Source organism: Schistocerca gregaria, unplaced genomic scaffold (genome assembly GCF_023897955.1).
Source record: "Schistocerca gregaria isolate iqSchGreg1 unplaced genomic scaffold, iqSchGreg1.2 ptg000180l, whole genome shotgun sequence".
Lineage (NCBI taxonomy): Eukaryota > Metazoa > Arthropoda > Insecta > Orthoptera > Acrididae > Schistocerca > Schistocerca gregaria.
In genome coordinates this window covers 899195-911813 of record NW_026061730.1, presented here as the reverse complement: position 1 = coordinate 911813, position 12619 = coordinate 899195, and the positions used below count along the sequence as shown (strand labels likewise).

Below are 12619 nucleotides of genomic sequence, written 5' to 3'. Positions count from 1 at the left end.
TAAGAGGTTGAATGTAACGAATGGGTGGAAAAGAGTAAGGGGCAGCGGCTGTGTGGAACGAAAACACAGTTCCTCAGGGGGTGTGAGCGTTTCGAAATGGGTCGTATATAAGTTACACTTGGTCGTTAGTGACCGTGTGGCCTAATGGATAAGGCGTCGGACTTCGGATCCGAAGATTGCAGGTTCGAATCCTGTCACGGTCATGTTTTTCCATTTCTGAAAAAGAAACATACCGTTTTAATGTAGCAATTGAGCAGTACGAAACCGTCTGAATGTTGCTGTTGACCATTTTGTACTTGGAGATGGTCTTGAACCTGAAACACACACAACAAGACCGGTGTTAACTAGCGAAATGGTCGGCAGAGTGCCCTCACCGCGAGTTTTGACTGGCACTTGCACATCTAAAACAACGTCGGAAAGTAACTCGTTCGGCTTTTGAGTCACATCAAGTATGTGTGTTAATTTTGACGCCGCTAGCTCTGCAGATTGTCATGCAATTCCTTTACCTCTCAGAAATGATTATGAAATAAAAGTGAAGTACGTGACGAGTGTGACGTTAGGAAAACATAAGGAAGCATGGAGAGATTCTGTATGGGACCACCCAACCCAAACGATTACTGTGTGATCTGCTGCCAATCAGATATCCACCGAGGCAGCACGGCTAGCTCAGTCGGTAGAGCATGAGACTCTTATTCACAGGGTCGTGGGTTCGAGCCCTACGCTGGCCGGAACGGAATTTTTTTCCGCTGCAGATGTAAATTACCGATTTTCTGATTAACGTGATGTAATGGAAATAGCAACTATAAATTTGCCTACGTCTCCATCAGTCGCAAGAAAACTGTATTTGAAGTGAAGGTGATTTTGTAGACATGTGTGAAAGTCATGTTCTGAAGTGCAAGTGGTTTTGGTTGGAGAGAACACGGCTACGTGTCAGATGTGTAGCCAAGCAGTAATGGGTCGCCATAGCTGCAAATATTAGTCGAAAATATGAAGTGTCGTCAGCTGAAGTCTGATGATTCAGACAACCATACGGACGAAGTACACAAAAGTGCCGCTAGGCGGCGCCTGTTTAGGTCAGTGGTAGAGCATTGGTCTAGTAAACCAGGGGTCGTGAGTTCCATCCTCACAGGAGGAAGACGAATCTTGGAAATCAGTTGCGCATCGTAGCCGTATAGAAAGCAGTATCTGTGATGAGGAACAATTAGCGACAGGCGTATTATTAAGAATTACTCTCAAATGTGATTAAGGCGAATGGCGCAGATAAAGCATTTGCCAAAGCGGTTTAGCATAAGGTGAGACGAGGCAGTCTGAATTACATTTTATAGATGTATTTCTCACAAATCTCAGAGCCTCTCGCGGTCGTCGTCGTCGTCGTCGCCGCAGCCGCCGATTCTGCATAAGTAGCAAATGGCCATCGTAGCAAATGCGGCGAGGGACACCCTGCCATCGATTCCGAATGCGCAAAGTGTGTGGTCTTGTTTTCCTGTCTATGTTTGGTCGGTCTCGTAAGAGGTTGAATGTAACGAATGGGTGGGAAAGAGTAAGGGGCAGGGGCTGTGTTGAACGAAAACACAGTTCCTCAGGGGGTGTGAGCGTTTCGAAATGGGTCGTATATAAGTTACACTTGGTCGTCAGTGACCGTGTGGCCTAATGGATAAGGCGTCGGACTTCGGATCCGAAGATTGCAGGTTCGAATCCTGTCACGGTCGTGTTTTTCCATTTCTGAAAAAGAAACATACCGTTTTAATGTAGCAATTGAGCAGTACGAAACCGTCTGAATGTTGCTGTTGACCATTTTGTACTTGGAGATGGTCTTGAACCTGAAACACACACAACAAGACCGGTGTTAACTAGCGAAATGGTCGGCAGAGTGCCCTCACCGCGAGTTTTGACTGGCACTTGCACATCTAAAACAACGTCGGAAAGTAACTCGTTCGGCTTTTGAGTCACATCAAGTATGTGTGTTAATTTTGACGCCGCTAGCTCTGCAGATTGTCATGCAATTCCTTTACCTCTCAGAAATGATTATGAAATAAAAGTGAAGTACGTGACGAGTGTGACGTTAGGAAAACATTAGGAAGCATGGAGAGATTCTGTATGGGACCTACCAACCCAAACGAGTACTGTGTGATCTGCTGCCCAGCAGGTATCCAACGAGGCAGCACGGCTAGCTCAGTCGGTAGAGCATGAGACTCTTATTCACAGGGTCGTGGGTTCGAGCCCTACGCTGGGCGGAACGGAATTTTTTCCGCTGCAGAAGTAAATTACCGATTTTCTGATTAACGTGATGTAATGGAAATAGCAACTATAAATTTGCCTACGTCTCCATCAGTCGCAAGAAAACTGTATTTGAAGTGAAGGTGATTTTGTAGACATGTGTGAAAGTCATGTTCTGAAGTGCAAGTGGTTTTGGTTGGAGAGAACACGGCTACGTGTCAGATGTGTAGCCAAGCAGTAATGGGTCGCCATAGCTGCAAATATTAGTCGAAAATATGAAGTGTTGTCAGCTGAAGTCTGATGATTCAGACAACCATACGGACGAAGTACGCAAAAGTGCCGCTAGGCGGCGCCTGTTTAGGTCAGTGGTAGAGCATTGGTCTAGTAAACCAGGGGTCGTGAGTTCCATCCTCACAGGAGGAAGACGAATCTTGGAAATCAGTTGCGCATCGTAGCCGTATAGAAAGCAGTATCTGTGATGAGGAACAATTAGCGACAGGCGTATTATTAAGAATTACTCTCAGATGTGATTAAGGCGAATGGCGCAGATAAAGCATTTGCCAAAGCGGTTTAGCATAAGGTGAGACGAGGCAGTCTGAATTACATTTTATAGATGTATTTCTCACAAATCTCAGAGCCTCTCGCGGTCGTCGTCGTCGTCGTCGCCGCCGCCGCCGATTCTGCATAAGTAGCAAATGGCCATCGTAGCAAATGCGGCGAGGGACACCCTGCCATCGATTCCGAATGCGCAAAGTGTGTGGTCTTGTTTTCCTGTCTATGTTTGGTCGGTCTCGTAAGAGGTTGAATGTAACGAATGGGTGGAAAAGAGTAAGGGGCAGCGGCTGTGTGGAACGAAAACACAGTTCCTCAGGGGGTGTGAGCGTTTCGAAATGGGTCGTATATAAGTTACACTTGGTCGTTAGTGACCGTGTGGCCTAATGGATAAGGCGTCGGACTTCGGATCCGAAGATTGCAGGTTCGAATCCTGTCACGGTCATGTTTTTCCATTTCTGAAAAAGAAACATACCGTTTTAATGTAGCAATTGAGCAGTACGAAACCGTCTGAATGTTGCTGTTGACCATTTTGTACTTGGAGATGGTCTTGAACCTGAAACACACACAACAAGACCGGTGTTAACTAGCGAAATGGTCGGCAGAGTGCCCTCACCGCGAGTTTTGACTGGCACTTGCACATCTAAAACAACGTCGGAAAGTAACTCGTTCGGCTTTTGAGTCACATCAAGTATGTGTGTTAATTTTGACGCCGCTAGCTCTGCAGATTGTCATGCAATTCCTTTACCTCTCAGAAATGATTATGAAATAAAAGTGAAGTACGTGACGAGTGTGACGTTAGGAAAACATTAGGAAGCATGGAGAGATTCTGTATGGGACCACCCAACCCAAACGATTACTGTGTGATCTGCTGCCAATCAGATATCCACCGAGGCAGCACGGCTAGCTCAGTCGGTAGAGCATGAGACTCTTATTCACAGGGTCGTGGGTTCGAGCCCTACGCTGGCCGGAACGGAATTTTTTTCCGCTGCAGATGTAAATTACCGATTTTCTGATTAACGTGATGTAATGGAAATAGCAACTATAAATTTGCCTACGTCTCCATCAGTCGCAAGAAAACTGTATTTGAAGTGAAGGTGATTTTGTAGACATGTGTGAAAGTCATGTTCTGAAGTGCAAGTGGTTTTGGTTGGAGAGAACACGGCTACGTGTCAGATGTGTAGCCAAGCAGTAATGGGTCGCCATAGCTGCAAATATTAGTCGAAAATATGAAGTGTCGTCAGCTGAAGTCTGATGATTCAGACAACCATACGGACGAAGTACACAAAAGTGCCGCTAGGCGGCGCCTGTTTAGGTCAGTGGTAGAGCATTGGTCTAGTAAACCAGGGGTCGTGAGTTCCATCCTCACAGGAGGAAGACGAATCTTGGAAATCAGTTGCGCATCGTAGCCGTATAGAAAGCAGTATCTGTGATGAGGAACAATTAGCGACAGGCGTATTATTAAGAATTACTCTCAAATGTGATTAAGGCGAATGGCGCAGATAAAGCATTTGCCAAAGCGGTTTAGCATAAGGTGAGACGAGGCAGTCTGAATTACATTTTATAGATGTATTTCTCACAAATCTCAGAGCCTCTCGCGGTCGTCGTCGTCGTCGTCGTCGCCGCCGCCGCCGATTCTGCATAAGTAGCAAATGGCCATCGTAGCAAATGCGGCGAGGGACACCCTGCCATCGATTCCGAATGCGCAAAGTGTGTGGTCTTGTTTTCCTGTCTATGTTTGGTCGGTCTCGTAAGAGGTTGAATGTAACGAATGGGTGGGAAAGAGTAAGGGGCAGGGGCTGTGTTGAACGAAAACACAGTTCCTCAGGGGGTGTGAGCGTTTCGAAATGGGTCGTATATAAGTTACACTTGGTCGTCAGTGACCGTGTGGCCTAATGGATAAGGCGTCGGACTTCGGATCCGAAGATTGCAGGTTCGAATCCTGTCACGGTCGTGTTTTTCCATTTCTGAAAAAGAAACATACCGTTTTAATGTAGCAATTGAGCAGTACGAAACCGTCTGAATGTTGCTGTTGACCATTTTGTACTTGGAGATGGTCTTGAACCTGAAACACACACAACAAGACCGGTGTTAACTAGCGAAATGGTCGGCAGAGTGCCCTCACCGCGAGTTTTGACTGGCACTTGCACATCTAAAACAACGTCGGAAAGTAACTCGTTCGGCTTTTGAGTCACATCAAGTATGTGTGTTAATTTTGACGCCGCTAGCTCTGCAGATTGTCATGCAATTCCTTTACCTCTCAGAAATGATTATGAAATAAAAGTGAAGTACGTGACGAGTGTGACGTTAGGAAAACATTAGGAAGCATGGAGAGATTCTGTATGGGACCTACCAACCCAAACGAGTACTGTGTGATCTGCTGCCCAGCAGGTATCCAACGAGGCAGCACGGCTAGCTCAGTCGGTAGAGCATGAGACTCTTATTCACAGGGTCGTGGGTTCGAGCCCTACGCTGGGCGGAACGGAATTTTTTCCGCTGCAGAAGTAAATTACCGATTTTCTGATTAACGTGATGTAATGGAAATAGCAACTTTAAAATTTGCCTACGTCTCCATCAGTCGCTAGAAAACTGTATTTGAATTGAAGGTGATTTTGTAGACATGTGTGAAAGTCATGTTCTGAAGTGCAAGTGGTTTTGGTTGGAAAGAACACGGCTACGTGTCAGATGTGTAGCCAAGCAGTAATGGGTCGCCATAGCTGCAAATATTAGTCGAAAATATGAAGTGTTGTCAGCTGAAGTCTGATGATTCAGACGACCGTACGGACGAAGTACGCAAAAGTGCCGCTAGGCGGCGCCTGTTTTGGTCAGTGGTAGAGCATTGGTCTAGTAAACCAGGGGTCGTGAGTTCCATCCTCACAGGAGGAAGACGAATCTTGGAAATCAGTTGCGCATCGTAGCCGTATAGAAAGCAGTATCTGTGATGAGGAACAATTAGCGACAGGCGTATTATTAAGAATTACTCTCAGATGTGATTAAGGCGAATGGCGCAGATAAAGCATTTGCCAAAGCGGTTTAGCATAAGGTGAGACGAGGCAGTCTGAATTACATTTTATAGATGTATTTCTCACAAATCTCAGAGCCTCTCGCGGTCGTCGTCGTCGTCGTCGTCGTCGCCGCCGCCGCCGCTTCTGCATAAGTAGCAAATGGCCATCGTAGCAAATGCGGCGAGGGATACCCTGCCATCGATTCCGAATGCGCAAAGTGTGTGGTCTTCTTTTCCTTTGTATGTTTGGTCGGTCTCGTAAGAGGTTGAATGTAACGAATGGGTGGGAAAGAGTAAGGGGCAGCGGCTGTGTGGAACGAAAACACAGTTGCTCAGGGGGTGTGAGCGTTTCGAAATGGGTCGTATATAAGTTACACTTGGTCGTCAGTGACCGTGTGGCCTAATGGATAAGGCGTCGGACTTCGGATCCGAAGATTGCAGGTTCGAATCCTGTCACGGTCGTGTTTTTCCATTTCTGATAAAGAAACATTCCGTTTTAATGTAGCAATTGAGCAGTACGAAACCGTCTGAATGTTGCTGTTGACCATTTTGTACTTGGAGATGGTCTTGAACCTGAAACACACACAACAAGACCGGTGTTAACTAGCGAAATGGTCGGCAGAGTGCCCTCACCGCGAGTTTTGACTGGCACTTGCACATCTAAAACAACGTCGGAAAGTAACTCGTTCGGCTTTTGAGTCACATCAAGTATGTGTGTTAATTTTGACGCCGCTAGCTCTGCAGATTGTCATGCAATTCCTTTACCTCTCAGAAATGATTATGAAATAAAAGTGAAGTACGTGACGAGTGTGACGTTAGGAAAACATTAGGGAGCATGGAGAGATTCTGTATGGGACCACCCAACCCAAACGATTACTGTGTGATCTGCTGCCAATCAGGTATCCACCGAGGCAGCACGGCTAGCTCAGTCGGTAAAGCATGAGACTCTTATTCACAGGGTCGTGGGTTCGAGCCCTACGCTGGCCGGAACGGAATTTTTTCCGCTGCAGAAGTAAATTACCGATTTTCTGATTAACGTGATGTAATGGAAATAGCAACTTTAAAATTTGCCTACGTCTCCATCAGTCGCTAGAAAACTGTATTTGAATTGAAGGTGATTTTGTAGACATGTGTGAAAGTCATGTTCTGAAGTGCAAGTGGTTTTGTTTGGAGAGAACACGGCTACGTGTCAGATGTGTAGCCAAGCAGTAATGGGTCGCCATAGCTGCAAATATTAGTCGAAAATATGAAGTGTTGTCAGCTGAAGTCTGATGATTCAGACGACCGTACGGACGAAGTACGCAAAAGTGCCGCTAGGCGGCGCCTGTTTTGGTCAGTGGTAGAGCATTGGTCTAGTAAACCAGGGGTCGTGAGTTCCATCCTCACAGGAGGAAGACGAATCTTGGAAATCAGTTGCGCATCGTAGCCGTATAGAAAGCAGTATCTGTGATGAGGAACAATTAGCGACAGGCGTATTATTAAGAATTACTCTCAGATGTGATTAAGGCGAATGGCGCAGATAAAGCATTTGCCAAAGCGGTTTAGCATAAGGTGAGACGAGGCAGTCTGAATTACATTTTATAGATGTATTTCTCACAAATCTCAGAGCCTCTCGCGGTCGTCGTCGTCGTCGCCGCCGCCGCCGCTTCTGCATAAGTAGCAAATGGCCATCGTAGCAAATGCGGCGAGGGACACCCTGCCATCGATTCCGAATGCGCAAAGTGTGTGGTCTTGTTTTCCTGTCTATGTTTGGTCGGTCTCGTAAGAGGTTGAATGTAACGAATGGGTGGAAAAGAGTAAGGGGCAGCGGCTGTGTGGAACGAAAACACAGTTCCTCAGGGGGTGTGAGCGTTTCGAAATGGGTCGTATATAAGTTACACTTGGTCGTCAGTGACCGTGTGGCCTAATGGATAAGGCGTCGGACTTCGGATCCGAAGATTGCAGGTTCGAATCCTGTCACGGTCGTGTTTTTCCATTTCTGAAAAAGAAACATACCGTTTTAATGTAGCAATTGAGCAGTACGAAACCGTCTGAATGTTGCTGTTGACCATTTTGTACTTGGAGATGGTCTTGAACCTGAAACACACACAACAAGACCGGTGTTAACTAGCGAAATGGTCGGCAGAGTGCCCTCACCGCGAGTTTTGACTGGCACTTGCACATCTAAAACAACGTCGGAAAGTAACTCGTTCGGCTTTTGAGTCACATCAAGTATGTGTGTTAATTTTGACGCCGCTAGCTCTGCAGATTGTCATGCAATTCCTTTACCTCTCAGAAATGATTATGAAATAAAAGTGAAGTACGTGACGAGTGTGACGTTAGGAAAACATTAGGAAGCATGGAGAGATTCTGTATGGGACCTACCAACCCAAACGAGTACTGTGTGATCTGCTGCCCAGCAGGTATCCACCGAGGCAGCACGGCTAGCTCAGTCGGTAGAGCATGAGACTCTTATTCACAGGGTCGTGGGTTCGAGCCCTACGCTGGGCGGAACGGAATTTTTTCCGCTGCAGAAGTAAATTACCGATTTTCTGATTAACGTGATGTAATGGAAATAGCAACTTTAAAATTTGCCTACGTCTCCATCAGTCGCTAGAAAACTGTATTTGAATTGAAGGTGATTTTGTAGACATGTGTGAAAGTCATGTTCTGAAGTGCAAGTGGTTTTGGTTGGAAAGAACACGGCTACGTGTCAGATGTGTAGCCAAGCAGTAATGGGTCGCCATAGCTGCAAACATTAGTCGAAAATATGAAGTGTTGTCAGCTGAAGTCTGATGATTCAGACGACCGTACGGACGAAGTACGCAAAAGTGCCGCTAGGCGGCGCCTGTTTTGGTCAGTGGTAGAGCATTGGTCTAGTAAACCAGGGGTCGTGAGTTCCATCCTCACAGGAGGAAGACGAATCTTGGAAATCAGTTGCGCATCGTAGCCGTATAGAAAGCAGTATCTGTGATGAGGAACAATTAGCGACAGGCGTATTATTAAGAATTACTCTCAGATGTGATTAAGGCGAATGGCGCAGATAAAGCATTTGCCAAAGCGGTTTAGCATAAGGTGAGACGAGGCAGTCTGAATTACATTTTATAGATGTATTTCTCACAAATCTCAGAGCCTCTCGCGGTCGTCGTCGTCGCCGCCGCCGCCGCTTCTGCATAAGTAGCAAATGGCCATCGTAGCAAATGCGGCGAGGGATACCCTGCCATCGATTCCGAATGCGCAAAGTGTGTGGTCTTCTTTTCCTTTGTATGTTTGGTCGGTCTCGTAAGAGGTTGAATGTAACGAATGGGTGGGAAAGAGTAAGGGGCAGCGGCTGTGTGGAACGAAAACACAGTTCCTCAGGGGGTGTGAGCGTTTCGAAATGGGTCGTATATAAGTTACACTTGGTCGTCAGTGACCGTGTGGCCTAATGGATAAGGCGTCGGACTTCGGATCCGAAGATTGCAGGTTCGAATCCTGTCACGGTCGTGTTTTTCCATTTCTGATAAAGAAACATTCCGTTTTAATGTAGCAATTGAGCAGTACGAAACCGTCTGAATGTTGCTGTTGACCATTTTGTACTTGGAGATGGTCTTGAACCTGAAACACACACAACAAGACCGGTGTTAACTAGCGAAATGGTCGGCAGAGTGCCCTCACCGCGAGTTTTGACTGGCACTTGCACATCTAAAACAACGTCGGATAGTAACTCGTTCGGCTTTTGAGTCACATCAAGTATGTGTGTTAATTTTGACGCCGCTAGCTCTGCAGATTGTCATGCAATTCCTTTACCTCTCAGAAATGATTATGAAATAAAAGTGAAGTACGTGACGAGTGTGACGTTAGGAAAACATTAGGGAGCATGGAGAGATTCTGTATGGGACCACCCAACCCAAACGATTACTGTGTGATCTGCTGCCAATCAGGTATCCACCGAGGCAGCACGGCTAGCTCAGTCGGTAAAGCATGAGACTCTTATTCACAGGGTCGTGGGTTCGAGCCCTACGCTGGCCGGAACGGAATTTTTTCCGCTGCAGAAGTAAATTACCGATTTTCTGATTAACGTGATGTAATGGAAATAGCAACTTTAAAATTTGCCTACGTCTCCATCAGTCGCTAGAAAACTGTATTTGAATTGAAGGTGATTTTGTAGACATGTGTGAAAGTCATGTTCTGAAGTGCAAGTGGTTTTGTTTGGAGAGAACACGGCTACGTGTCAGATGTGTAGCCAAGCAGTAATGGGTCGCCATAGCTGCAAATATTAGTCGAAAATATGAAGTGTTGTCAGCTGAAGTCTGATGATTCAGACGACCGTACGGACGAAGTACGCAAAAGTGCCGCTAGGCGGCGCCTGTTTTGGTCAGTGGTAGAGCATTGGTCTAGTAAACCAGGGGTCGTGAGTTCCATCCTCACAGGAGGAAGACGAATCTTGGAAATCAGTTGCGCATCGTGGCCGTATAGCAAACAGTATCTGTGATGAGGAACAATTAGTGACAGGAGTATTATTAAGAATTACTCTCAGATGTGATTAAGGCGAATGGCGCAGATAAAGCATTTGCCAAAGCGGTGCGGCATAAGGTTGGACGAGGCAGTCTGAATTACATTTTATAGATGTATTTCTCACAAATCTCAGAGCCTCTCGCGGTCGTCGTCGTCGTCGTCGTCGTCGCCGCCGCCGCCGCCGCTTCTGCAGAAGTAGCAAATGGCCATCGTAGCAAATGCGGCGAGGAACACCCTGCCATCGATTCCGAATGCGCCAAGTGTGTGGTCTTGTTTTCCTGTCTATGTTTGGTCGGTCTCGTAAGAGGTTGAATGTAACGAATGGGTGGGAAAGAGTAAGGGGCAGCGGCTGTGTGGAACGAAACACAATTCCTCAGGGGGTGTGAGCGTTTCGAAATGAGTCGTATATAAGTTATACTTGGTCGTCAGTGACAGTGTGGCTTAATGGATAAGGCGTCGGACTTCGGATCCGAAGATTGCAGGTTCGAATCCTGTCACGGTCGTGTTTTTCCATTTCTGAAAAAGGAACATATCTTTTTAATGTAGCAATTGAGCAGTACGAAACCGTCTGAATGTTGCCGTTGAGCATTTTGTGCTTGGAGATGGTCTTGAGCTTGAAACACACACAACAAGACAGGTGTTAACTAGCGAAATGAACGGCAGAGTGGCCTCACCGCGAGGTGTGACTGGCACTTGCACATCTAAAACAACGTCGGAAAGTAACTCGTTCGGCTTTTGAGTCACATCAAGTATGTGTGTTAATTTTGACGCCGCTAGCTCTGCAGATTGTCATGCAATTCCTTTACCTCTCAGAAATGATTATGAAATAAAAGTGAAGTACGTGACGAGTGTGACGTTAGGAATACATTAGGAAGCATGAAGAGATTCTGTATGGGACCTACCAACCCAAACGAGTACTGTGTGATCTGCTGCCTAGCAGGTGTCCAACGAGGCAGCACGGCTAGCTCAGTCGGTAGAGCATGAGACTCTTATTCACAGGGTCGTGGGTTCGAGCCCTACGCTGGGCGGAACGGAATTTTTTCCGCTGCAGAAGTAAATTACCGATTTTCTGATTAACGTGATGTAATGGAAATAGCAACTTTAAAATTTGCCTACGTCTCCATCAGTCGCTAGAAAACTGTATTTGAATTGAAGGTGATTTTGTAGACAAGTGTGAAAGTCATGTTCTGAAGTGCAAGTGGTTTTGGTTGGAAAGAACACGGCTACGTGTCAGATGTGTAGCCAAGCAGTAATGGGTCGCCATAGCTGCAAATATTAGTCGAAAATATGAAGTGTTGTCAGCTGAAGTCTGATGATTCAGACGACCGTACGGACGAAGTACGCAAAAGTGCCGCTAGGCGGCGCCTGTTTTGGTCAGTGGTAGAGCATTGGTCTAGTAAACCAGGGGTCGTGAGTTCCATCCTCACAGGAGGAAGACGAATCTTGGAAATCAGTTGCGCATCGTAGCCGTATAGAAAGCAGTATCTGTGATGAGGAACAATTAGCGACAGGCGTATTATTAAGAATTACTCTCAGATGTGATTAAGGCGAATGGCGCAGATAAAGCATTTGCCAAAGCGGTTTAGCATAAGGTGAGACGAGGCAGTCTGAATTACATTTTATAGATGTATTTCTCACAAATCTCAGAGCCTCTCGCGGTCGTCGACGTCGTCGTCGTCGTCGTCGTCGTCGTCGCCGCCGCCGCCGCCGCTTCTGCATAAGTAGCAAATGGCCATCGTAGCAAATGCGGCGAGGGATACCCTGCCATCGATTCCGAATGCGCAAAGTGTGTGGTCTTCTTTTCCTTTGTAAGTTTGGTCGGTCTCGTAAGAGGTTGAATGTAACGAATGGGTGGGAAAGAGTAAGGGGCAGCGGCTGTGTGGAACGAAAACACAGTTCCTCAGGGGGTGTGAGCGTTTCGAAATGGGTCGTATATAAGTTACACTTGGTCGTCAGTGACCGTGTGGCCTAATGGATAAGGCGTCGGACTTCGGAACCGAAGATTGCAGGTTCGAATCCTGTCACGGTCGTGTTTTTCCATTTCTGATAAAGAAACATACCGTTTTAATGTAGCAATTGAGCAGTACGAAACCGTCTGAATGTTGCTGTTGACCATTTTGTACTTGGAGATGGTCTTGAACCTGAAACACACACAACAAGACCGGTGTTAACTAGCGAAATGGTCGGCAGAGTGCCCTCACCGCGAGTTTTGACTGGCACTTGCACATCTAAAACAACGTCGGAAAGTAACTCGTTCGGCTTTTGAGTCACATCAAGTATGTGTGTTAATTTTGACGCCGCTAGCTCTGCAGATTGTCATGCAATTCCTTTACCTCTCAGAAATGATTATGTAATAAAAGTGAAGTACGT

The 12619-nt window shown here is 46.4% G+C and overlaps 17 non-coding genes across 17 annotated transcripts; all 17 read left to right on the top strand.

The window, feature by feature from the left end:
- Positions 1-130: 130 nt before the first annotated feature.
- Trnar-ucg (transfer RNA arginine (anticodon UCG)) lies at positions 131-203 on the top strand. Its single transcript has one exon. It is a non-coding gene; the product is annotated as a tRNA-Arg (tRNA).
- Positions 204-651: 448 nt separating this feature from the next.
- Positions 652-728, top strand: Trnak-cuu (transfer RNA lysine (anticodon CUU)). Its single transcript has one exon. It is a non-coding gene; the product is annotated as a tRNA-Lys (tRNA).
- A 908-nt stretch (positions 729-1636) lies between these two features.
- Positions 1637-1709, top strand: Trnar-ucg (transfer RNA arginine (anticodon UCG)). The gene has a single exon. It is a non-coding gene; the product is annotated as a tRNA-Arg (tRNA).
- A 452-nt stretch (positions 1710-2161) lies between these two features.
- On the top strand, positions 2162-2234 carry Trnak-cuu (transfer RNA lysine (anticodon CUU)). The gene has a single exon. It is a non-coding gene; the product is annotated as a tRNA-Lys (tRNA).
- A 907-nt stretch (positions 2235-3141) lies between these two features.
- Positions 3142-3214, top strand: Trnar-ucg (transfer RNA arginine (anticodon UCG)). The gene has a single exon. It is a non-coding gene; the product is annotated as a tRNA-Arg (tRNA).
- Positions 3215-3662: 448 nt separating this feature from the next.
- On the top strand, positions 3663-3739 carry Trnak-cuu (transfer RNA lysine (anticodon CUU)). The gene has a single exon. It is a non-coding gene; the product is annotated as a tRNA-Lys (tRNA).
- A 911-nt stretch (positions 3740-4650) lies between these two features.
- Positions 4651-4723, top strand: Trnar-ucg (transfer RNA arginine (anticodon UCG)). Its single transcript has one exon. It is a non-coding gene; the product is annotated as a tRNA-Arg (tRNA).
- A 452-nt stretch (positions 4724-5175) lies between these two features.
- Positions 5176-5248, top strand: Trnak-cuu (transfer RNA lysine (anticodon CUU)). The gene has a single exon. It is a non-coding gene; the product is annotated as a tRNA-Lys (tRNA).
- A 914-nt stretch (positions 5249-6162) lies between these two features.
- Positions 6163-6235, top strand: Trnar-ucg (transfer RNA arginine (anticodon UCG)). Its single transcript has one exon. It is a non-coding gene; the product is annotated as a tRNA-Arg (tRNA).
- A 448-nt stretch (positions 6236-6683) lies between these two features.
- Positions 6684-6760, top strand: Trnak-cuu (transfer RNA lysine (anticodon CUU)). The gene has a single exon. It is a non-coding gene; the product is annotated as a tRNA-Lys (tRNA).
- A 905-nt stretch (positions 6761-7665) lies between these two features.
- Trnar-ucg (transfer RNA arginine (anticodon UCG)) lies at positions 7666-7738 on the top strand. Its single transcript has one exon. It is a non-coding gene; the product is annotated as a tRNA-Arg (tRNA).
- Positions 7739-8190: 452 nt separating this feature from the next.
- Trnak-cuu (transfer RNA lysine (anticodon CUU)) lies at positions 8191-8263 on the top strand. The gene has a single exon. It is a non-coding gene; the product is annotated as a tRNA-Lys (tRNA).
- A 902-nt stretch (positions 8264-9165) lies between these two features.
- Positions 9166-9238, top strand: Trnar-ucg (transfer RNA arginine (anticodon UCG)). The gene has a single exon. It is a non-coding gene; the product is annotated as a tRNA-Arg (tRNA).
- Positions 9239-9686: 448 nt separating this feature from the next.
- On the top strand, positions 9687-9763 carry Trnak-cuu (transfer RNA lysine (anticodon CUU)). Its single transcript has one exon. It is a non-coding gene; the product is annotated as a tRNA-Lys (tRNA).
- A 916-nt stretch (positions 9764-10679) lies between these two features.
- Positions 10680-10752, top strand: Trnar-ucg (transfer RNA arginine (anticodon UCG)). Its single transcript has one exon. It is a non-coding gene; the product is annotated as a tRNA-Arg (tRNA).
- Positions 10753-11204: 452 nt separating this feature from the next.
- Positions 11205-11277, top strand: Trnak-cuu (transfer RNA lysine (anticodon CUU)). The gene has a single exon. It is a non-coding gene; the product is annotated as a tRNA-Lys (tRNA).
- A 929-nt stretch (positions 11278-12206) lies between these two features.
- Positions 12207-12279, top strand: Trnar-ucg (transfer RNA arginine (anticodon UCG)). The gene has a single exon. It is a non-coding gene; the product is annotated as a tRNA-Arg (tRNA).
- Positions 12280-12619: the final 340 nt, after the last annotated feature.